General features: G+C 38.5%; 1 protein-coding gene across 11 annotated transcripts in view; it reads right to left on the reverse strand.

Annotated features, from left to right (window-relative positions):
- DMD (dystrophin) overlaps window positions 1-24,461 on the reverse strand; it is a 1,937,833-nt gene that overhangs the window by 1,794,460 nt on the left and 118,912 nt on the right. The window lies entirely within an intron of this gene.

Below are 24,461 nucleotides of genomic sequence, written 5' to 3' on the forward strand. Positions count from 1 at the left end.
TTACAGAGAACAATAATGAAAAGATCTTATTACAGTGGGTCATCTAATCCACACCACACCAATGCAGGATCATCCCTTACATCTTGTCCTATCAAATTACATGCTACAAGTGATGGGATTCTCTTCCCTTGGGAAACTCTTCCGCAATATTTCTTTGTCAAGTTTTTTCTGATATTCTGTCGAAATATTCCTTTTCGTATAATCTCATTTTAATTTGTTCCCAGTTACTCAAAAGTTGCTTACAATTTCTTTCAATTACAAAGAAAAAAATTAAAAATATGATGCATTATTAATATATATATTGTAAAAATATAACATTTACATACTCTAACTCAAAAATCAGTTAAAACAGAAACAAAGGCATTGATATTACTGGTACAATATAAACAAAGCTTTATTGTGTGATGATTGCAAATGCATAGTATATGGAAGCCACAATGAAAAGTGATAAAAAGGAGAATGAACGATTAAGTCAAGTCAATATCTAAAGATGCTTTGAAGTTGCCAAACTGCTAAAGTTTCCTTTTTCTTCCCTGAGATGTTAAATGTATATTTTATCTTAGAAGCAGTCATCTGCTTTACTTTTAAAAAATAAAGAGAACATATCAGCAGGAAACAAGGAGGAGGTAATAATGCCACTATTGAGCTATGAATTTGGAGGTGGAATAAATATATCAATAAAATTAGTACAGCAAGCTCTTCTGAAGAATAATAAAATGTAATACTATGTTCAGTTTACTGGGCCGTCAGTCATTCCAACTGTAAAATTTACTTTGAGATAATTATTTATACTTTCTCTTCTTGGCTGCACTTTCTATTCAGCATCAAAGTTTCAAATTAGCGAATGGAAATCTACAGTACAGAGCTTGAATTTGTGATTAAAAAAAAATCTATAACTAAAGTTGGGCCTGAGCTGAAATTCAGGTTCCAAACCCCAAAACTATAAGAAAATTCTGATTCAGATTTGTATCTGATCATTGCACATTTCCTTCCTACCCCCGATTACATTGGTACAGTTGAGGCCTGATACAGTGCCAGATCAAGTCAATGGAAAGATTCCCATTGACTTTAATGGGCATTGGCTTAGGCCTGTGATAAGCTATATTTTAAAGGCAAGATATGGTCAAGAATGAATTGCCACAAGATTACACTGGTTATGCTGTAGATAACAGGTGTACAAGTAAATGAATTGTTTCCCCTCCTTCTTTTCTTCCCCCATCTCTCAATTTTTTGTAAATGCAGAGTGAAATGTACATATCTCAATGTTATATATATAGTATCATAGGATTTTAGTTTAAATAAACCATTTGTATTTTTCAGATTTTGTTATCTGAAATGATTTATTTCACTATAGATTTTTTTTAAAGTAGCTATATTAAAGAAACTGTCAAGCTTCAGCTTAACATCTAGTAAGATTTTCCATTAAAGTGTGATCTCTGCTTCTATTTACCAAGTCTGAAAAGTTTCAGAGTAACAGCCATGTTAGTCTGTCTTTGCAAAAAGAAAAGGAGTACTTGTGGCACCTTAGAGACTAACCAATTTATTTGAGCATGAGCTTTCGTGAGCTACAGCTACCAGCAGGAGAGTGAGTTTGTGTGTGTATGGGGGTGGGGGGTGAAAAAACCTGGATTTATGCTGGAAATGGCCCACCTTGATTATCATGCACATTGTAGGGAGAGTGGTCACTTTGGATAAGCTATTACCAGCAGGAGATTGAGTTTGTGTGTGTGGTTTTTGGAGGGGGGTGAGGGGGTGAGAGAACCTGGATTTGTGCAGGAAATGGCCCACCTTGATTATCATACACATTGTGAAGAGAGTGGTCACTTTGGATGGGCTATTACCAGCAGGAGAGTGAGTTTGTGTGTGTGGGGGGGGTTGGGGGGGCGGAGGGTGAGAAAACCTGGATTTGTGCTGGAAATGGCCCAACTTAATGATCACTTTAGATAAGCTATTAGGAGCAGGAGAGTGAGTTTGTGTGTGTATGGGGGTGGGGAGGTGAGAAAACCTGGATTTGTGCTGGAAATGGCCCAACTTGATTATCATGCACATTGTAGGGACAGTGGTCACTTTGGATAAGCTATTACCAGCAGGAGAGTGAGTTTGTGTGTGTGGTTTTTGGAGAGGGGTGAGGGAGTGAGAGAACCTGGATTTGTGCTGGAAATGACCCACCTTGATTATCATACACATTGTGAAGAGAGTGGTCACTTTGGATGGGCTATTACCAGCAGGAGAGTGAGTTTGTGTGAAGAGGGGCGGAGGGTGAGAAAACCTGGATTTGTGCTGGAAATAGCCCAACTTGATGATCACTTTAGATAAGCTATTACCAGCAGGACAGTAGGGTGGGAGGGGGTATTGTTTCATGGTCTCTGTGTGTATATAATGTCTACTGCAGTTTCCACGGTATGCATCCGATGAAGTGAGCTGTAACTCACGAAAGCTCATGCTCAAATAAATTGGTTAGTCTCTAAGGTGCCACAAGTACTCCTTTTCTTTTTGCAAGTCTGAAAAGTTCAGGTGACTGTTTAGTTCCACTTAACCTCCATGAAACTAGTGACTGGGAACACTCAAAAACACTCAAAAAGTCTGGCGATTGGGTTAAGTATCCAAAAGTTGGATTGTTTATCTGACCTTTACCTCCTGAGCCTACAAACCTCTGCTATCAATCTTGAGAGTAAAGGCTCTCTAGAAAGATTAAAGGAACATTTGTTTCTGGTCTTAGCCCGAACCAGGAAGCACAGACAGGAGAAAACTTGAAAAATACTGGAATTACCTGTGGAAGCTCAAATTTGAGTTCTTGGTAAAGGTTTGGTGTACTTTTTATTCTAGTTCAACCTCTACTCCATCCCTAAATGAAGATGGATATGATTATTTAGTATTCCATATATTATATTTTCTCTTCATTATGAGTTCCAGTTAAAACCAATATTTGGTCCCATAATTTCCACATATCCTTTAAATATTTGGATTTTTGTCCGTATTTCTATCCAGAAGTAGCCCTGAAATTAATCTCTTGCTGCATTTCTTCCAGTGCATTTTGAAAAGATTTTAAATCATCTTTTTTTTTTCACTTCACTGCCAACATATGCCATTTATAGAGAAGTTGATAAAAGTTTCTTTTTATGGCAACATAAATTGCTAAACATATTTTTCTCTATTGTCCTATTTTGTTTGCTTAATTAATCTCCAATTCTCTTCTAATTCTAGCATTGTTGCATTGCCTTATATATTTCTGCAACCAGATCCTTTGAATCATTTTTATTTGTTACAATTTATTCCTTCATAGTAAGTAATAGTTTGACATTTTTTACGCACTTTGGATACAATGAGCTGTGTTTCGACAGGTGTTCTAGTGGAACTGATGATATTCCATAATCTCTTTGCAGTGTTTAGACACATGTTCTATTTAATATCTTCATAAATGATTTGGATAATGATATAGAGAGTACATTTGCAAAGTTTGCAGATGAAACCAAGCTGGCAGAGGTTGCAAATGCTTTGGAGGAGAGGATTAGAATTCAAAATGATCTTGAAAAACAGGAGAAACTGTCTGAAAAAAATAGGATGAAACTCAACATGGACAAATGCAAACTACTGAATTTAGGAAGGAATAATCCATTGCACAAATACAAAATGGGAAGTGATGGCTTAGGAAGGAGGACTGCAGAAAAGGATCTGGGGGCTATCGTGGATCACAAACTAAATATGAGTCAACAATGTAATACTGTTGCAAAAGAAGTGAACATTATTCTGGGATGTATTAGCAGACATGCTATAAGCAAGACATGAAGTACTTAATCCACGCTACTCAGCAGTAATAAGGCCTCAACCGGAGTTCTGGACACCACACTTCAGGAAAGATGGAGACACTGGAGAAAGTCCAGAGGAGAACAACAAAAATGATTAATGATCTAGAAAACATGATCTATCAGTCAATGGTTTGTTTAGTCTGGAGAAGAGAAGGCTGAGGGGGACATGAAAACAGTTATCAAGTATGTCAAAGGTTGTGATAAAGAGAAGGGTGATAAATTGGGAACCTGAGGACAGGACAGGAAGTAATAGGCTTAAAAAGCAGCAAGGGGCATTTAGATTAGACATTAGAAACAGCTTCTTAACCATAAGGATAGTTAAGCGCTGGAACAAACCACCTAGAGTGGCTGTGGAATCTCCATCATTGGAGAGATAAACACCTGTCAGGGATGGTCTAGATAATATTCGTCCTGCTGCAGTGCTAGGGACTGGACCAAATGACCTATTGAGGTCCCGTCTAGTCCCTAAATTTCTATGTTTTATAGAAAACAAACTATTTCCATAAATGGAAACAAAGCTTCCATTCTACAGAACTTTATATGGGTGGAATCGATGCATTGTTTTATGAACACAGTGTCCTTCAGGGAGTGTCACAAATCAACATAATGCCACTGACAGCTTGATTTTGCATTTGCATTTTTGAGTTGGCTGAAGTAAGTGTAAAATCGTATGTAGTCCTATAGCTTCCTATTGACTATGGATCTATGAAGTGTTGTGTGCGTTGCTTCTTCCAATAATGATTTGGAATAAGTTATGCTCAAGAAATTTGTTTTGGATGTGCATATTTCAGATGATAGGATATGAACAACTGGCACATAGCGCTAAAACTGTGATCAAACCATGCCCAGTTTTCATGATCATCACAGACACAGTGGACACACATAATAGGATTAATTAACCAAAGTGTGCCAAAAAAGCTGCTGTTAGCCTCTAAAACGCATAGATAATTCTATTGATTATGATGCACGTTTGAATAATTCTATTATTATGATGCACACCTACCCTTCCTCAGATTCTAGTAATGGCATTTAAATTTGTGTATTGTTCCTTTGAATGTGAGAATACTATATATGTATTAATACCTGGTACAGTCAAAACACTGAAGTATTTTTTTTTCCAATGTAAATTATTCAACTTATCCTCTGTAATTTGACAGGTTGTAGGCTTTTGCATTGATTTTATTCTAGTCAGTCTTTCAAGCACTTTTGGCTGTTCTGAGGGTCAGAGTTTCATAAAAGATTGAGCCCCATTGCTCTGCTTGGTGGAGTAAATGGACTAGCCACAAATGGCCGGCAGCAATTTCTCCACCAAGTTGCTCTCTACCATGCATGAGGTGCATCAGATGAGGGAGCGGTCCTGGCAGAGGTCTATTACACCCATCTTCCACTACTGTGGGTCTGTTGAGGACCCTATACTACTAGCATAACTTAAAGCAGCCACATAGACACACTAATGACTGTTGGGGCTAGAGATAGTGCAGAAAGGCTCCCAGAATCAGGGAGCTGTAACTAGCTCCCTGATGCATATGGCTCTAACTGGGGTAATTTGGTTAGTCTTTGATGGGTTGGAGCAGAAAACAAAACACTTTTGTAGAAGCAAATGTATCCCATTTATTGTTCTCAACTTAAAGAAAAGAGTATATTATAGCTGGTTGAAACTCAAAATTTCTGTTCCCAGGAAAATTCTGATATTTTGAAATTTCCTTTCATCCCAAACCAGAATGAAAAGTCAAAATTTCCATCTTTCCTAAAAAGAAAATTCAAGAAAATTGTTACATATTATATATTGTAAGTCGGAACACCACACTTCAACTATGTCTAAATGAAGCACTTCAATGTTTTCATGAAAAATGTAGACAAAAATTGATACATCCTGTGAAGTGTTTTGACTTTATTGAATCAGCATTTCCTGATGGACAACTGTTTCAGCAGAAAATTTTGACCAGCTTTAGAGGACAATGCAACCCACTACCTGAATTCTCTCTCTTCTGAGTTTTTTTCTTTCAGTTAAATAGTTTGCAACTGAAGTAACCAAATACTTACCATTCATTGTAAGTAGTATTTTACATCATGGTCATGCACACATTACAAGGTGAAAGATATCTAAACACTTTTCTTGCTAAGGACATAAGTTAATATTCAAAGAATTTGTTATGTTCTACATCAGAACAATAAAAATCCAAATAAACTTTGATACTCTGCATTATCAACAATCTATATTTAATCCCTCAACAGTTTTACCTTTTCAAAAGAAATGATTTTTTCCTATGTACACACTTGTATATTTAAGGCAATTTATTATATGTAATTTGATTTACTGCCTAAAACTGTGTACGTGCATTTAAAATATACACTTGGGATTCATTACAACAGAGATAAACATAACATCTTAGGGATACATGATGCATGCAGCAGGGGATTTAAAACTGATTTCAGTCACTGGACACTAGACCAACTGAATTGTACTTACTGCAATTACAGTAATACATATAACCTTGGAGGAAGGGGGCAGAGGAGTTAAGGATTATCCTTTGGAAAGATTTAATACATAGATCATATAACATAGAAAAAATAAAAATGGACCCATGAAGAGATTTTAAAAGGTAGCTGAGAAGTGGTACAATAGAAAAATGTTAAGTAAAATTTCCTATTAATAATAAAATAAATAATAAATAATAATAATAATAATAATAATAATAATAATAATAATAATAAAGAATATTCTCTTAACCCTTGAAAAGGGTTAAACTACGCCACAGGAAAATTTCCAGAGAAGAGAACTGTAACATCCCTAAAACTGTATTTCCCTAGAAACACCAATATTGTGAGTCTCACAAAGAGAAGCCAGGGAAATAATCTACGAGAATATGAATAATTCATGGATTCTGAAACACACATAAGACAGAAGATAGGAGAAGAATAAGGTATCCAGGTGTGCTCCTGCCAAGGTGAGCAACATTATCACATTGAAAATCCTCTACAGAAAAGATTCCTGTCTCCATCCCAAGGAAATATACTGTTAATTAGCTTCCAGAGTATATGAAGGCTATCTTAACATCAAAAGAATGAAAAGCTTATGGAAACAGAATGGCAATTTAATTTTTTTAAACATTTGTCAAGAAGAAATAATCACTGACCCCAGTTTACATTAATATTGACCTGAAAATAATTGCCAAAGCCAGAACAAAACCATTTTCCCATCCAACTTTTTTCCTGACTTTCATTTTAAAATGTATGATAGTAATTTCTTTTACAAGGAAAATAGCCTTATTTACTTGCATACCACATGTTTATTATTCAATTACATACTAAGTACCATCATTGATAACAATGAGGGATTCAGTAGGAGTTCAGCTTCCCTTGTTGAAAGAAAGCAATTAATCCCTAAACACATTCTAAAACATCCTTTTATTAGGAGATCTTGTACTGTAGAATATGGCCTTGGGTAGTACATCTAACAGGTGGGCAATAAAAAACCCCTGAACATGATAGGTAGTCCTGACTTTATGACTTCCATACTTTTAAAATCCAGTGGTAACAGTGGGCCAGACAGGTCAAACACTTAAAAAATGCTACACTTGGATAGTTCATCCTGAATAATTTCCCCCTCACCTTAATCTCCAAAACACTGTGTGGTTTTGCTAGCTCATGGACAAGTAACCCATTATATATATAGCCTCACAGATAACAAGGCTTGTTTTGATCTCCTCTGAGGCATTTTTAGTCTTTGAAACAGCCTACCATAGGTTTTATATATGTCAAGCTCCTAAAATGAACAGAAATGCCTAGGTTTAGCAGATTTAGTTTCAAAATTAAGTCTAGAGATACTAGAGGATAAGTGGTTATGATTATGAGTTTCCAAGAGAATGTTTTTAACTGTGCTATACACACTTTAAACTGCAACACAGGAGATATTTAACAGTTAATCAATTGTACTAGTTGAATGTACTTGATTTCTCAGAAAATGTTCTGGCATTTTCAGGACATGATATGGCTAGCCAACTGTTTTGTAAACAGGGTTATAAGAATGATTAAGCAGAAAAATAGGTCAAATTCTAGTACATTATTTGCCCAGCATGAATTTATATGAACCATATGATACTGAAACACTACACACTTATATTTTATAAATATACAAAACCTATATTTATCTATCTATATTATGAAAACACCCTAGAAGCTCCCTGCTATGGCTACGTTCAGAATTGCACTTAAAACTGGACTTAAGTCCTTCTCTTTCCACATTTTTAACACAAACATAGGTATTTCCCTCATTCATTATAACTATTTTTTCTCCACAACCAACTTGGGGGGGGGTAACATGTTTTTCGGCCTGCTATACAAAAGGCCATTGGTACATGTCTGGGACCTCAAGTAGATTGGGGGTGGGGAGGGGAGGAGGCAGCCAAGCTAATTGCTGGCGCCTCCTTGTGGCAGATGTCCAGTGCAGGTACTCCATAGAGAATGCATCCAGTGACCAGATAAATGGCCTGGTAAAGGACTTAAAAAGGAGTTGCTGGTTAAAGGAACAGAATGGTGTGGGGTTTGGGGCCCCTATGGTTGGAATGGCAGGGAGCCAACCCTCCTTTCTTATATCCCAACTTACCCTCCTATAAAGGGGGTGACGATAAGGTCCTGGCAATGGATTTGATGGATAGACCTGGTTGGCAAAATTGGGGGAGCTGGTAAAAGGCCCCCGGTCATGGTAGGGTCCCGGCAATAGATTTGCTGGAGGGACTTGGATGGAAAAGAGGGGGAGCTGGTGGAAGCCCCCAGGTAATTACAGCATAAACGGGGTTACCTGCACTGTACACTGTTATATGCCTGGTAGTCCCAGACATGTAATAATAAAGTTGTGGCCTGATTAAATCCATATCAAGTGTCTCCTGTTCTTCTTTTGGCATAGCTGGACAACAAGGGCACCCCCTCACTCAGCTGCCTCAACGTACTGGAGAGTGGAGGCAGCAATGCAGAGATAGCCCTTCAAATTCTAGTGTTTCAACGTAGAGACAGCGGGCCCATCCTAGCTAGTCCACAAAGTTCCCAGTTCTTCCCCAACATCAGCCCTCTTCATCCAATGACTCTAAACTTAACTCAGACTTCATGCTTTCTCATGTGCAACCAGCACTTTACCAATTCATATATGTCCATGGAGAACATATATCTTAATGCAGAAGAGGCCAGTCAATGTGCACTTGGGTTTGACTTAGAATAAATGGGTGAGTGCACTGTGGATATTTATAATTTGGCAGGGAGTTTGTGGTGTAGGTGAGAAGTCTGAGGTATGTATGAGTAGTACAATTTGGGGGCAGGGACTGAGTTTGTTCTGTGTTCATATAGGGCAAAACACAATAATGTCCTGGATCCTAGGAGCTACCGCAATACAAATAGTGTCTGTTCTTATTATTATTAATGGGCAATTTAATTCAATTGTAATGATTGTGTTAGTGACAACTGTACGTGAGTTATTTTAAGCATATACTAACAAATGCTGTTTGGTGGAATCTGGTGTCGGTAGGGCATGGATCACAGATCACATCACACTGCCCGTCAGTACCCAGCCCGAGGAAGCGAATGATCGAACCAGTGGACCAAATTCGGAGATGAATGCTGGTCACGTGCTATCTGAGGCACATTGCACATATGCTAAGAAGAAGGTGAAATATGTATCTCATGGAGATATAGCAGTAGCTCCATAGGCAAGTTTGCATTAGATTTTCTATTGTACATTTTTTCTATACAAGAATACATTTAATCTCATAATCTAATGCCCAAAGTCAAAACAAAGGCTCCCACGGATTGAATTAAGCCTTTATTCACTCAGATTGGCACATGTATATCTTCTATCTATATGCCCTGTTACTAGAAATAGGTCTAATTTTTAAACTAGTCTTCAGTAACATACGTAGTATTTGAAAGTCATCTGTGTAGTAGCCATAAACATAACACCAGACTCAACAGTAAAAACAATTTAAAGTACAATCAAAATAGCTCAGTGGTTTGAGCATTGGCCTGCTAAAGCCAGGGTTGTGAGTTCAATCCTTGAGGGGGCCATTTAAGGATTTGGGGCAAAAATTGGGGATTGGTCCTGCTTCAAGCAGGGGGTTGGACTAAATGACCTCCTGAGGTCTCTTCCAACCCTGATAGTCTATGATTCTAATTTAAGATGTCATATACATCTGCTAGCAACCTGTAATTTAAGATTTCTTTTCTACTTTTTTCCCCTCTTAATTCTAGCATGGGGAAAAAAGAATATTTGATGGCAAGAAAAAACTGTTGTATAGCCACACCAGGCTGAAATCAGATCAATTCGCAGTTAAATATCAATCATGCATGAGGAGTAGTTTGCTAAACATAACTTATTAACCTCTCAGATACCAACATTTGTTACATTACAAATTAATGAATATAGTGTATTACAAGGGCAGCCTGTACAAAATCAAATCTTTTTTTGTATAACCTTCTCAAAGAGTATGCTAAATTAACATGAAGGGAATCTTGTATCCTAGCATACCGTATCATCATATACTTCCTACCAACCTATCCATACTAAAGCTTTGCATGAATAGCATCTTTCAGTGTTTAATTTGATGTTTAGTTATTCATTGGCAAGAATGGGGGAACATGACCAGAGCGCCATCGTTGCTTTTTTAGGTGAAGTTTGTGAGCCCAATTTTTAAAAAGCACACAAATGCAACTGGGTACCATGTTTGTGTAAACTGAGCACTTGCATGTGCAAATAGCCAAAAAGTTAGGAGACTAACTTCCCACCTGCATACATACTGTGAATACAAACTGAGTAATTATGCATGCAACTGTGATCAAAATACACACACTGATGCACAGATATTTTTGAATATCAGGCCCCACGGGTGAGTTCATCCCTGTGCAGTGGGCCAGCGCAAGTGAGGCCTAAACACAATTGAAGTCCCACTGAAACTGTCAATAGAGGGGTCACTTTCACTCTGTCAGAACATATGTCTCTCATACACAAAACAGAAACATGGTACATGCTCATATGCATTAGAAGATTTGTCAGAATAAGAGAAGAGCCTTTTTAAAATCATTGCCCAGTCATAAAAAAACCTGTATTCTAGTTTTCTGAATCTTTCTCTTCAGCAGGAATTAAGATGCTTCATTGGATAATGCACACAATGAAAATAAATATTCCCAGGTTAAAAAACTAAAACACAGAATACCAGCTAGTAACGCTTCATGTCATTAATAAAAGTGTCCGTCCCACACATTACTTGTCTTTTTAAAAAGAAATACCATAGGGAAATTCAATCTTCTCTCTGCAGGGAGTTCCTGTTTGACCCAGCTGTCTGTGTATGAAAATTTTATTAACTAGCATGATTTACTTTATTTAGAATAAAAGGAATATCTGCTGACCATCATTACTGCAGGGAACAGAAGACAATGCCAGCTCAGATCAACACAATGCTTAAAGGTTTCTTTGTCCTTCTTACGACCTCCTATGGATTAAAAACTATTAACTAAATCACTTATCAAGAAGTCCAGATGATCCAAACAAGGTACAAAAAAACAGTATCAATAATTAAAGATTTTGCCGCACAATGTTTTTTTCCAACTGTCATGAACATATTGTTTCATCTGCCAAAATATATTAAGAAACACAGGGACACTAAAAGAAATTCAAATGTCTAGCAACATAAACAAAGCTCATTATATCTTCGTGAATCATGACCTTAGTACAATACTGACAGTTTATTGGGAGGTCTAGCTTTATCTAAGATATAATCTAAATAATTCACTTAGCACTTGAAAATATTTTGTCCTTTACTTTAAGTTCTTTACTGCTGCACATTTTCTGACTAATTTATAAATAGTAATAAAAGCACTTAAATCAACATAGACCATTGTGACTTAAGACTGATGTGTGTGGTATGGTATAGTGTTTTATTTCCTCCCTCGTCCCACATGGAAACAGGAAAATGACTCATTTTGATCAAGTGGTTAAAGTTCAGGTTGTGATCAAATGACACAGAAAGCTGAATATAAACACAGATTTTCTTTCCTGGGGTAACACAAATGCGATCAATATTGCTATGCTAGCAAACTGTTTCACTCAAAATAAATGAAATTATAATTCAATGTTCAGCCCATCTCTTGAACCCCAAAAGATGCCACATTTTGTACTGCCTCATCTACGTGGGACATTTTCCAGATAAGAACAGCCACCTCTACACGTTCAACAACTTGGTCCCGTGCATGCCAAGAAGAGGACAATTGTTGTCTAACTTCACCAAAAAGCTACAGCTGTGTATATAAGCACAACAGCTGATTCTCTGAGTCCCTTCATAATATTTACCACATTTTATAGCATCAGGCTGAGCCCAAAGATGTATTTTTAACAAAATGGAGAATGGGTGAAACTATGGCCCTATTAAACTCAATGGGAGTTCTGCCACTGACTTCTGTGGGACCAAGATTTCACCCAATATTCTTTTATTAGCATGCTATAGTTTCTGTACTGCTAGTTGTTCACTAATTCAGGAAATCTTAGTTTTAAGCATGCTGACTTGATCTCCTGCCTACTATGGGCACTACAGTTTGATCTGTGGATGATTATAATTAAAAAGGTTTTATTAAGCTGCCAAAACAAGGTCCTTTTTAGTGATATCTTATGGCTTTGTAAATGATAAAAATCCCATAGCACATTTTGGGAGCTGAATAACTTGTGTGTCTTGGTTAAAATCCCTTCTCTCATGACAGATACAAAACTGATAACACAAAGCTGGTAAGGCAGCAGTGCAAGTTTTCCCACAGTGCCATGCCAATTTGCATCAACCCTGACATCAAAAGATCAGCTATGAGTGCAAGAATAGTTCAATTTCTATGCTTATTCAACTCATTTTCTCACTCCTAGTCAAGTGACAAAAAGGGTGTCAATTGATGCTAGTAGAAAATAACAATTTTGTGATATGAACACCTATCTACTGGGAAATAAACCTGAAAATGGGGGGTGGGGGGGAATTAATAGAGAAAGAAAATGTGGTGACTCACTATCGTTAACACATTGTGTTCAATATAGAAAAAAATACTCATGAAATACTTTAGCCTTCAAAAATATGCATAGCACAGTACATCTACGCTGCAGCTGGTAGGTATAATTCCCATCTCCAGCACATATGCTCATGCTAGCACACTAAAAATAGCAATGTGGCTGAGGCTGCAGTGCCAGATCTGGCTAGCCACCTGAGTACAGTCCCATCCAAGATCCTAGGTACATACTCAGGCAGCTAGCCCTCCCTTGCCGCACATGCCTCTCTCATACACTTCCCTTTTTAAACACTCTATCTTGATCAGGGCTATCACAGGTATGCCTGTGCAAACTGGAAATTACACCTTCCAGATCCACTGTAGACTATACCATAAGGATGCTGATTTTTCTAACCATTGGCCACATCAAGTTAAAGCTGCCAGTGAGTGAATGTGAGAGAGGTGTGTGGTATTAGGGTTAGGGTTAGAGACTTTATCTTCCCAGATATAGACTGGAGGACAAGTGCTAGTAATAATAATAAGCCTCAGATTTTTCTGGATGCGATAGCTGATGGATTCCTTCACCAAGTAGTTCCTGAACCAACAAGAGGGGGTGCCATTTTAGATTTGGTTTTGGTGAGTAGTGAAGACCTCATAGAAGAAATGGCTGTAGGGACAATCTTGGTTTGAGTGATCATGAGCTGATTCAGTTCAAACTAAATGGAAGGATAAACAAACATAGATCTGTGACTAAGGTTCTTGATTTCAAAAGGGCTAACTTTAAAAAATTAAGAAAATTAATTAGGGAAGTGGATTGGACTGAAGAATTTGTGGATCTAAAGGCAGAGGAGGCCTGGAATTACTTCAAGTCAAAGCTGCAGAAACTATCAGAATCCTGTATCCCATGAAAGGGGAAAAAAATCATAAGCAGGAGTTGTAGACCTCGCTGGATGAGCAAGCATCTCAGAGAGGTGATTAAGAAAAAGCAGAAAGCCTACAAGGAGTGGAAGATGGGAGGGATCGGCAAGGACAGCTACCTTATTGAGGTCAGAACAAAGTGAGACAGGCTAAAAGTCAAGTAGAGTTGGACCTTGCAAAGGGAATTAAAACCAATAGTAAAAGGTTATATAGCCATATAAATAAGAAGAAAACAAAGAAAGAAGAAGTGGGACCGCTAAACACTGAGGATGGAGTGGAGGTCAAGGATAATCTAGGCATGGCCCAATATCTAAACAAATACCTTGCCTCAGTCTTTAATAAGGCTAAAGAGGATCTTAGGGATAATGGTAGCATGACAAACAGGAATGAGGATATGGAGGTAGATATTACCACATCTGAGGTAGAAGCCAAACTTGTACAGTTTAAAGGGACTAAATCTGGGGGCCAAGAAAATCTTCATGCAAGAATATTAAAGGAACTGGCACATGAAATTGCAAGCCCACTAGCAAGAATTTTTAATGAAGCTGTAAACTCAGGGGTTGTACCGTATGACTGGAGAATTGCTAACATAGTTCCTATTTGTAAGAAAGGGAAAAAAAGTGATCCGGGTAACTACAGGCTTGTTAGTTTGACATCTGTAGTATGCAAGGTCTTGGAAAAAAATTTGAAGGAGAAAGTAGTTAAGGACCTTGAGGTCAATGGTAATTGGAACAAAATACAACATGGTTTTACAAGAGGTAGATCGTGTCAAACCAACCTGATCTCCTTCTTTGAGAAAGTAACATTTTTCAGACAAAGGAAACACAGTGGATCTGATTTACCTCGATTTCAGTAAGGCATTTGATATGGTTCCACATGGGGAATTATTAGTTAAATTGGAAAAGATGGGGATCAATATGAACACTGAAAGGTGGATAACGAACTGGTTAAAGGGGAGACTACAACAGGTCATACTGAAAGGTGAACTGTCTGGCTGAAGGGAGGTTACTAGTGGAGTTCCTCAGGGATCAGTTTTGGGACCCATTCAACATCCATTTCATTGCTTCATCTGTAAAACAGGGACAATAATTGTCCGTCTGAAGGGGTGTTGTGAGAATTAGCCCATCAATGTTGGTAAAATATTTTTGGATTTAATAAATGTTAGGACTTTAAAAACATAAAAGCCTATATTTGAAAATACATCCATCACAATAATCAACTCTGTTTTTCTCTAAACCTACTGCAACATCTATCCCACCCCCTCCATTTACATTCTTCAGCAACCCTTGTAAATTTCCTGCAACCTCCCTAATTGTATAGGAAGGAGCACCATTAAACGACAATGAAGAGGTAATTTATCAAAGTTGTGGAGTTTGAATGATAAGAGATGCTAAACCACAAATTATGTGACAATCTGAGATAAATGCACATGTACAAGGAGTTCACAGCCCTTGTTGTACAAAACTCACAAATCTGCTTTTAAGAATACAGATACTGAATTTGTACTTTCTCCATGATTCCTGTACTTCCTCCAGCATTAGTAATAATATGAAATGACTCTCTCAGTTTGTTCAGTGTACTAAATTGGATTATATAAAACTTGGAATGCTGATGTATGTGTCACAACCAGGACATGGGCAGTCTGACGTAGTGGCCAGAGCAGGAGTCAGGTTGGAGGCAGGAGTCGGAGGCAGGCCAGAGAGAAAACCAAGAGTCAGGTGTCAGGAGGCAGGCAGGGTAGGGTTACTAGGAGATCAGCAGCAGGCAGTAGGAGCAAGAAGCACAGGGCAAGCAGGGAGAACCTAGTTGCATGGACAACTTCCTGTGCCAGCGCTGGGTTTATATAGAAGCTCTGAACCAATCAGGACTGCCAGCATTCTGCCAGTTGGATTCCAGGACTGGAATCCTCTACTGGGATTCAACTTCTGTCCTGGCATCTACTGTCAGATCCCCGAGTGGCAGGTTGGAACTTACTATCTCCTAAGAGCCTTGTGGACCAGGGCTCAAGACCTGTGGTCCCTGACAGTATGTGACTTAACCAATACAACTACTCCTTCCTGGTAGGAACAAAATGAGAAGTACAGGACAATGCATAGACAAGGACATGATATGCCACATATTTGTGGTATTTCAAAGAAAGCTGAGCCTTGGAATACCACCGCTGACATTCAGAGCATATTCACAAGGCTCTGTCTGACACTCTTGAAAACACTTTCTGAGAGTGTTTTCAGCAGGTACTGCTTCGAGGGACAAAGCAGACCATACAGTCCACTTTGCTGTTTGATATCCACTTAGACCAAGCACATCTGTAAGAAACAATTAGGTGAGTGGCAGACACCACCCATTTGTTTGACTTAATGTGTCCTCTGTACACACACACACACACCATCATTTGAAAGCTTATTATGTCTACTTTAACATGAGAAATAATGTGGAACCGTCAAGCGGTGCTGTTACCATAGAAATGGAGATAAACAGTGATACCATCAACACACTGAAATGACTGCTTTGAAATATTGGATTTGTTTCTGTTAGTTTGTTTCTGTTAGGTATGGATTTCTTTGTGATGTCCAAGCATCACAACAACAATCTAAAGGGTAAAATCTAATGCTAACTTTGTACAGGTATCATTGAATGCAATAGCACTGGTGACATTTCCAGTCCATATCATCATCATAATCATCTCATTCATCCTTCTGATCTCCGTCAAGAGCACATGGGTTACCATAGCCTTCACTGCCTCAGAATGTACACAGTTCTGTGCACGGAAGAGTGTTCTGACTACAGACACAGTTGATTGTGCAGTGATCACTACTGGTATAGAGCCAGATAAGGTCTTATAGAAGAAGTTCAGATGCTATAGGGCCCTTGAAGAATACAGGAAAGAGTTCATCCACATTTTTCTACCCATGTTGCATTGGTGAGCCAATATTTTGTTTACTTGTGTGTGAAGATATCCAAATCTTTGTCCGCCAAGATGCTCTTTTGACATGCTCTTCAAAATTGTCCTTACATGATGGGAGTGTGGCCAGTGACTTCTCTGTTATGATGGCTAGATTGAGGTGAAAGCAATACAGGTCCCTTTGGATCTCTTTCTCTTTCTCTCTCTCTCTCTCTCTCTCTCTCTGGTCATACAGCACTGGTGCCTGCTTCCTTGCTGCAAAAATTGTGACTTGTCCATTACTCTCTCCCAATTGAAATCTCTAAAGCAGTAAGCTCCCTTTGTTTTGACAGCATTAAACAGAGATGTTTTTCCAATACCAAATAGGGATGAGACAGAGTATCATCTTCTTAATGCACGTACAGCAGGAAATCTGGAATAAATGCATCACAAATAGCATGCCCAGGTATGAAGTGACACTTGTCAGTTGTGCTAATAACGGTACCTGTCTCAATCCATCTTATCTGTGTGTGTTCCATTTTTTGAAAGTATTGAACATCAAGGACCAAAATATCTGTATCTGGTGCCCTAATTACTATGGTTCCTTTGACACCAAGAGATCCAAAAGCCATATTGGCACATACAACATGCAGAAGCATCCTTGTGTCCTCTTTCTCTTGAGTATTGTACAAGTCTTGGGCTTTGTTGACACCTGTACTGGTGGTGGACTTTGCTTCACCTCTGGAAAAAAGCCTCTAGCAAGAAAATGTGTTGGGTGTGCTCCTACATTCCCTGGTGCATTTTGAACCAAATATTCACAGAAGAATTTTGCAAATGACTACTTGTTGGATGCCATGTTTAGGAACTTTTTCCTGGAGGCACAAGGTGTCCACCCATCATCTGATATTTCTTGCATCCAACCTTAGATCCTGTCCGGCGCTGCATTTCTACATTTTACAGAGTTATTGTTGTCATATCTGTCGAAGACATCTATCACAGAATTAGCTTTGTCAAATTCTTTTAGGACCCACCCTAAGTACTCTGCAGCCAATTCACTGATTGTGTGAAATTTGTCTCTAGCCATCATTTGTATGACAGCCATGGCATCTCTGACATACACTATGGTTTCTTTGTTGCATGCTCTTAGATCATGGATTCTTTCAGCTTGAATTTCTAGCTTTTTTTAGCTTTGTGATACCAAACAAGGTCTGTGTTTAATTTTTAAAAAGACTTTGATTTACAAGCTAAATTTAGTCCATCACTTGGACTAACACCTTTGGGCATTTTACAAAGGAAGAGAAAGAGGAACTATTCTGTCATGTCAGTCCTTTGCAGATTACATGAATGTCTCAGATGCTTCTACTGAAGGTTTTTGTTTTATTTCTTAAGCAATTTATAAAAGGTAAAATAACTTTTACAAAACATTAAATGAACATTATGAGATACATTTAACTCTACGTGAATCAAATGAATTCAGAGTTAAGATTTCCACCCTATCCAGGACACACCTTTCTTCTGTGTCTGTAGCATGTGCAGATTGAGAAACAAGGTTAGTGCAGAAACAAGGCTGCAGAAACAAGGCTCAGGACAGAGAATTCTCAGCACCACTGTTGAGCGGATATCAGAAAGAATGAAAGGCTTTGCAACTGGGCTCAATCCTAAAATTTAGAGGAGGGAAAATGTGCAGAAAACAAAAATGTAAACAGAAAGGAAACAAGAAGGGGAAAGGAAGCTGTGAGTGGGGAGGGAGTAGTAAGAAAATAGAATGAGAAGTAAGAAAAAACAGTAAGGAAGAATTGATGAAGGGCAGGGATTGAGGGATGGAAGGAGGAACAGAAAAAAGATGAAAACGTAAGTAGGGTGTAATAAAGGCATGATGCATAGCAGTGCTGGTAAGAGAAGAGTCCTGGCCCTATTCACCTGATGTGAGCCAGAGTTATGAAGGCAACGTGGCAAGTATCCACTGACACCAATTTCTAGTGTTACATCTTTTCTTTAACATATATAAAAAAAATCACCACAAACTGATTCAGACAATTAATACACACACAAATAGAGATGTCTAGAATACGAGTCATAGTAGACAACCTTGACAGCTGACAGAATTATTCTGTCTCTTATTTGACATCTAGCCGCATAAGATGGGACAATGTTATTAAAGATTATAGTCCTGATCTGTAGCCACATAAATAGTGACAATTGTTCCTTCCATTCTCCCACTGTGTCGTATGTCTGCATACTCAAACTAAGACGGTATTAGTCTTTTCCCCCCTTCTTTTTGCCTTCAGCCATATGTTGCCCGCTCTAACTTCTAAAGTTATTAAAACGTCTACATATGCAAAAAGGTACTTACCCTGTTATACAAGATACCACTAGCATTTCACCAGGGCCATCCTGTATGGGCCCCCCTTAACATTTCTGATACAGGTGAAATCTGGTTACAGTGAACTTCAAGGGGAGCTGCAGACTAAATATTGATAGCGCCCAGCTCTATAATTATAATGTAGTTATATTATATTGTAGTTCTTATGTATAATTATAATGAAGTTCATATAATTAAAAAAAACCTCATGGTGAGTCAGCCCCGCCCCAGGACTGAGCAGTGCATGGACCCTCTAGTTGGAGGCCAGTGTCCGAGCCACTCCACACCTCCGTGAGGAGCTCATGGGCCAGGGCCAGGGCCCGACGAGCCGGACTAATCCCCTGACCCACACAGAAATAACCAGCCACGAAGAGGCCTCTTACAGCCTCCTGCAGCTAGGGCCTTCCTGTGATCCTGCTGCCGGCGGGCTGGGCCGGGGACCCTGGGAGGGGAGCATTAACCCCCGCGAGATGGGGCTGGGAGGTCCCGGCCTGTGGGACGCCCCTGTCTGGCTGCACTCTGCCCCGCCAAGTCCCGCACTCACCCATACCCCCCCACTGCCTCTGATCCCACCACTGCCGCAGCCCCCCAGTCTCCGGGGCAACCAGGCACTGGGCCCGCGCAGGAACAATCACCGCCGCCTCCAGCTCTGCGGGGTGAACCTGAGAACCACAGTCCCGTAGGACCCCACAGCCCTGATCAGTCCCCGGGATCCCCGAACGCCCCAAGTAACACACATGCGCACTCGGATGGGTGCGTGCGAAGTACTGCACCTGACACCATGATGTCGAAGCGTGGGGTCCCCCAAAGTGTGGGGCCTGGAGCGGTCACCCTGATTCACCCTACCCAAGGGACGGCTCTGCATTTCATTGTGTATTAACTTTTGACAAAAGATGTTGTTTTAATAACAACCACTTCAAGATTCACCATTACTGTTTTGCAGATTCCCCCCCCATCCATCCCAAATAAACCCATTGGTTTATTTTTCCACTAGATATATCATCTTTGCATTTCCCAAGCTGAACCTCACTTTTGTTCTTGTCTTCCCATATTTGTCTAGGTTTCTTTCTACTTTTTACTCCACTAGTGTTTAAACCCCTCTCAATTTACTGTCATGCCCTCTATTTTTAAGTGGCTCATACTCTCAGCTAAATTGTTAATGAAGGTATTAAATAAGACTGAATCTAACATGGACACCCATGGTGCTCCACTAGGAGAGTATCTGAAAGATTGAGGAAAAGGAAAAGTCAAGACTTAGCTATGATTCTCCTGCCTTCTCTGGGTGTAAATTAGACTTTCAGTCATGTTAGTTAGCATAGTTGCATTTTTATGTTAATTACATAAAGTTCAAATTCTACTTTCATAATCCATTTGCAGGAGAAAACATGAGGTAGCCCAATTTTCTCTTTTCACTTAAAAAGTGCTGAAAAGAGCTCAGGTAAAGTGTAAAGGTTGAAATGTAAGTGAGCAGCATAATCATAAGCCGGTCACGGCTTTGTGAAAAATTATTAAAAAGGGGTTTACATAAAAGCCAATAAATAAATACATACATAAATAAATATATTTATAAACAATTTATATCTACTGATCTCACCAATACAAAATTAAATCTAGTATTAATGCCATCTGTCACAAAATCAGTGCTATTGCTTTTGCTAATTTTACTTGTAAAATGTCTACTAGCACTAATTCCACAGATTTTCACAATTCTGTATAATTTTTAAGAAACAAGATATCTACGTATTTATCTCCGGTCATAAGAATAGCTGAGATTTATTGTTATACAAGGTGCAACTTGAGCTATACTGTATGCAGTTTAATGTTTTGAGGTCGTAAGTGCTCATGGGTTTGGGGTTTGGGGGATTTTTTTTTAGTTCACATATGTTCAGTCTCCTCTTAAATTTTGGATTCCAAGAAAAAGACAAAAAGTTAAAGTGAAACGCCACATAATCAGGTTTCAGGTGATGCAAAACCCCAGTTCTGCATGGTTTCCACTAAAATATGTAACATAGCATGCTCAAAATTCAGTCCACCATCAATCAAAATTTTAGAAACCTTTCTGCAAACCTGAGTTGAATTCAACCTTATTAGAAGTTTTATTAAGTAAGTTATACACAACTCAACATGGAACACTGCCTTTTGTATTATTGGGGTGTAGAGAATTAGCATATCTAAAGTCTTAAAATCAAAATCAACACATTCCTAGGCATGTATAGGAGAACATTTTTCTGTGGTAATTTTTGTACACAACCGCATTGCTATCCATGTCTATCTAGCCATCAGTTCTATTATCTCTCCCATAGGATACAGCTGGTTTATTAACAATAAAAAGACCATAGTTACAAGGTATGGAGACTTTAGTCTTTCACTTAAAAAAAGGTCACTTGCCCAGTCACCCCTTTTGACAGGAAAGTGATATGGAAAAATTACTGCAGCTTCTTCTCTCCTTCCAGCACACAAAAAGCTTTTAAGGAAGAAGTCATTCTAATATAAACCCAACATAGAAAGGGCCACATGAATACAGTGGTTATTTGGAGCTAGATTACTTGGTTACTGAACTCATCTTTCATCTATAAAAATCAGATACTAATCTAGGTTATGGGAGACTGGGAAACCACTTTATATCTCATCCTTGTACCTATTTTAACACATCATAAAACTACAATATAGTTTGGCACAATTCAATTGGATTAAAGGCATACTGATAGAACTGTGTGTGAAAGCTTAAAGAATATGTATCATGCATATCGTGATTTGCTCATGCCATGTCTATTAGTACCACACTTTCATTAGTACAAGATTAATTCAAATTTAAAAACAAATAAACAAAAATAGATATAGCATTGAAAAAAGCGGGGGGATTAAATATCAAATGCTATTTGCTGACTAAAATTTTTTTGAGGAAAGTGAATTCTTAGTTTTAAGAGACACTTTGTAGTCACTAATTTTAAAAGAAAAATCAACTTTCTGCTAAAGTGCCTTTTAAAAAGCCAGTCATACTATATAAAATACCTCTCAAAGTTATAGAGATTTCTATAGAGTAAAATTGGCATTCTTGTTATCAGCAATGATGAAACTGACAAGAATGTTGAGTTCAGTCAGTAGCTAGTAGGGCTCCCAGGGGGAGTCTGCAGGGTGAGTTTCTCTGGACCCACAGACTCTAAGAGCTGAGGACTTCCATGTTCCTAGCTCCACAACAGGGGGGTTGGAAGCCCTGGGAGTCCCACCTAGAGCTGGGGTTCTCAGGGCGTTCCAGGGTCCCTGTAGTGGAGTCTGGAGCTGAACCCAGCAAGGGTGGGGTTTCCAGGGCCTGATTGCAGGTCCATAGCAGGGAACCTGGAAGCCCTGGCACAGAAGGGCTGCCAGGGAGCTGTAGACATCAGAAAAGCAGGCTCCCCAGCAGCCCAGCGAGCTGGCAGGTTTACCATAGAACCTTGCATTGATTCACTAAAAGTTTGTTGAACCATCAATGTTTCTGCAAAACATTTCAGGTTCAATGAATGACATTTTCAAAAAAAAACCTCTTTTCATCAGAAAACGTCCAATGAGCTCTAACTATGACTGGAAATCATCCTGTTTTCAGAGCCAAATGAAGAACAGGTGCATGAGCTAACCCTAGATCAGTACATACAGATTATGTCATCATGCTAGTGAATAAGATTGATACAAATGACCATCAACAAAGCAGTGCAAGTGAGTGTACATAAAGTACTGTCTAATGAACAAAGTAAACAAACCGAAAAAAATAGTGAGGGAGAGAGAGAGAGAGAGAGACATATTTTTCTCCATGTTCTTTCTGTTCTAGTAATCTTAGAGGTTACTCTTAAAAATAGAGAGCCTGATTCTCATTTTCACTAAGGCCATTTTTCACCCCCTCTGGCACTATCAGGGACCTTAAAACAAGTGTAAATGTAGTAAGTCTCTTTTGCACTGAAAAAGTAGTGTAAAGTGGCTTGAGTTTAAACTAGGATCAGACCTAGAATATACAAAATATTCAGATGGAAACATTCTTTACAAGTTGATTGTGTCCCTTTAAGAATAATGTCTTAAGTAAACGACTCTTAATAAATGTAATATCAAAATACGTATTTAATAGTCTTTTCCTGTTATAGATATTTACCTTGAAGTCTAAGTGATATAATGAATAGTATTTAGAAGAAATATACTCATTTGGAGCTCATATCGTAACTCATCATTGGTTTCATGTTTTGGACAATATTGTCTATAGTCCCATGCCACTGAACAAGGAGAAAGGGCGGGAATATGGAACCTTGCCACACTTTCACACAATATAGAAAAGCTGGGCATAAGGTGGTGCTTAATCACAAGGACTATACTTTGTTAGTACTGCTTCGAGCACCAGCTTCTGCACAGTAAAAGCGGCCCTGCATAAAAGAAAGGAGATTTCACCATCTTCAAGGGGGCGTGCAGAGGCCTGGCTCCTGCCTAACTTCAAGCACAGTGCTCCAAGAGCTCCTGTTGGAGAGTCTCTGACCTACATTTTACAAAAGGCTGTACCATATAGACACAATGGAGCCCTGTGTGTCCACTGGCACTCAAGGGATTGCAAGAATGTGACTGTGTGTGTGGGAATGAGTTATGTTTATACATGATGCATAGATTTATTTGTTTAAGAGGTTTTTTCACTGAACAGGTTTGATAGTGATACACTGGCTCTTAAATCCTTGGAGTTTTTGTTTAGTATGTTCTATTCCAAATATTTGTCTTCAAAACATTCACAACCACTACAAAGTTTATAAAGATTGGTGCTGAATCCATTTATTCTTTCAACAGGTTTATTTTTATGTCAAGCAGTCACTTCAAACAAAGTACACTCTATCATTCTCCAACACACCGCACTCCACTGGGGAAGTTAAATTTTTCAGATTCTCAAAGAGTATGTTTGCAGTTTTGAATCCCTTTTCTCTTTGGCCAAAAATGGTTATGTGTAGATAAGCAACTGCTTTTTCACTCTGCCATTTTTATATCAGTCTTGTTATATTAGACCCTGCATTTGTAATCTCCTGCTGATACCACTACTGAGTAAAGGCACCCAGGAACTGGAACATATCCATCTTAGTGTAAGGAATAGCTAGCTTATCTGATGTTGTTTAAGTTAGTTGCTAGTTTTTGCCAGATCCCTTGCCTAAAGAAATATCCCTGCACATTATACTTTTTATAATACATCTTCAGTTTTGTAGAATCTGGACACCCTATATAGAATATAGAAAATTCAATTACCACTGAAAAGCAGCATTATACCTTTTACTCCAAAATTCATATATCTAACTTGAAAACTTAGAGAGATATGTTTCTTTGGAACTTCTATAATGGGATGTAATCCCCGTCCTGTATTTTCATCTGGGTTTACATCTAACAAAACTATCATGCCCAATGAAAACCACTGTTCTTTTTGTCCACAAAAGTGATTTCCTACCACAAAGTGCTATTGAGCATGAAGTTGGTTTCACATATAATATAAAGGACTAGG

Source organism: Lepidochelys kempii, chromosome 1 (assembly GCF_965140285.1).
Source record: "Lepidochelys kempii isolate rLepKem1 chromosome 1, rLepKem1.hap1, whole genome shotgun sequence".
In the NCBI taxonomy this organism is placed as follows: domain Eukaryota; kingdom Metazoa; phylum Chordata; order Testudines; family Cheloniidae; genus Lepidochelys; species Lepidochelys kempii.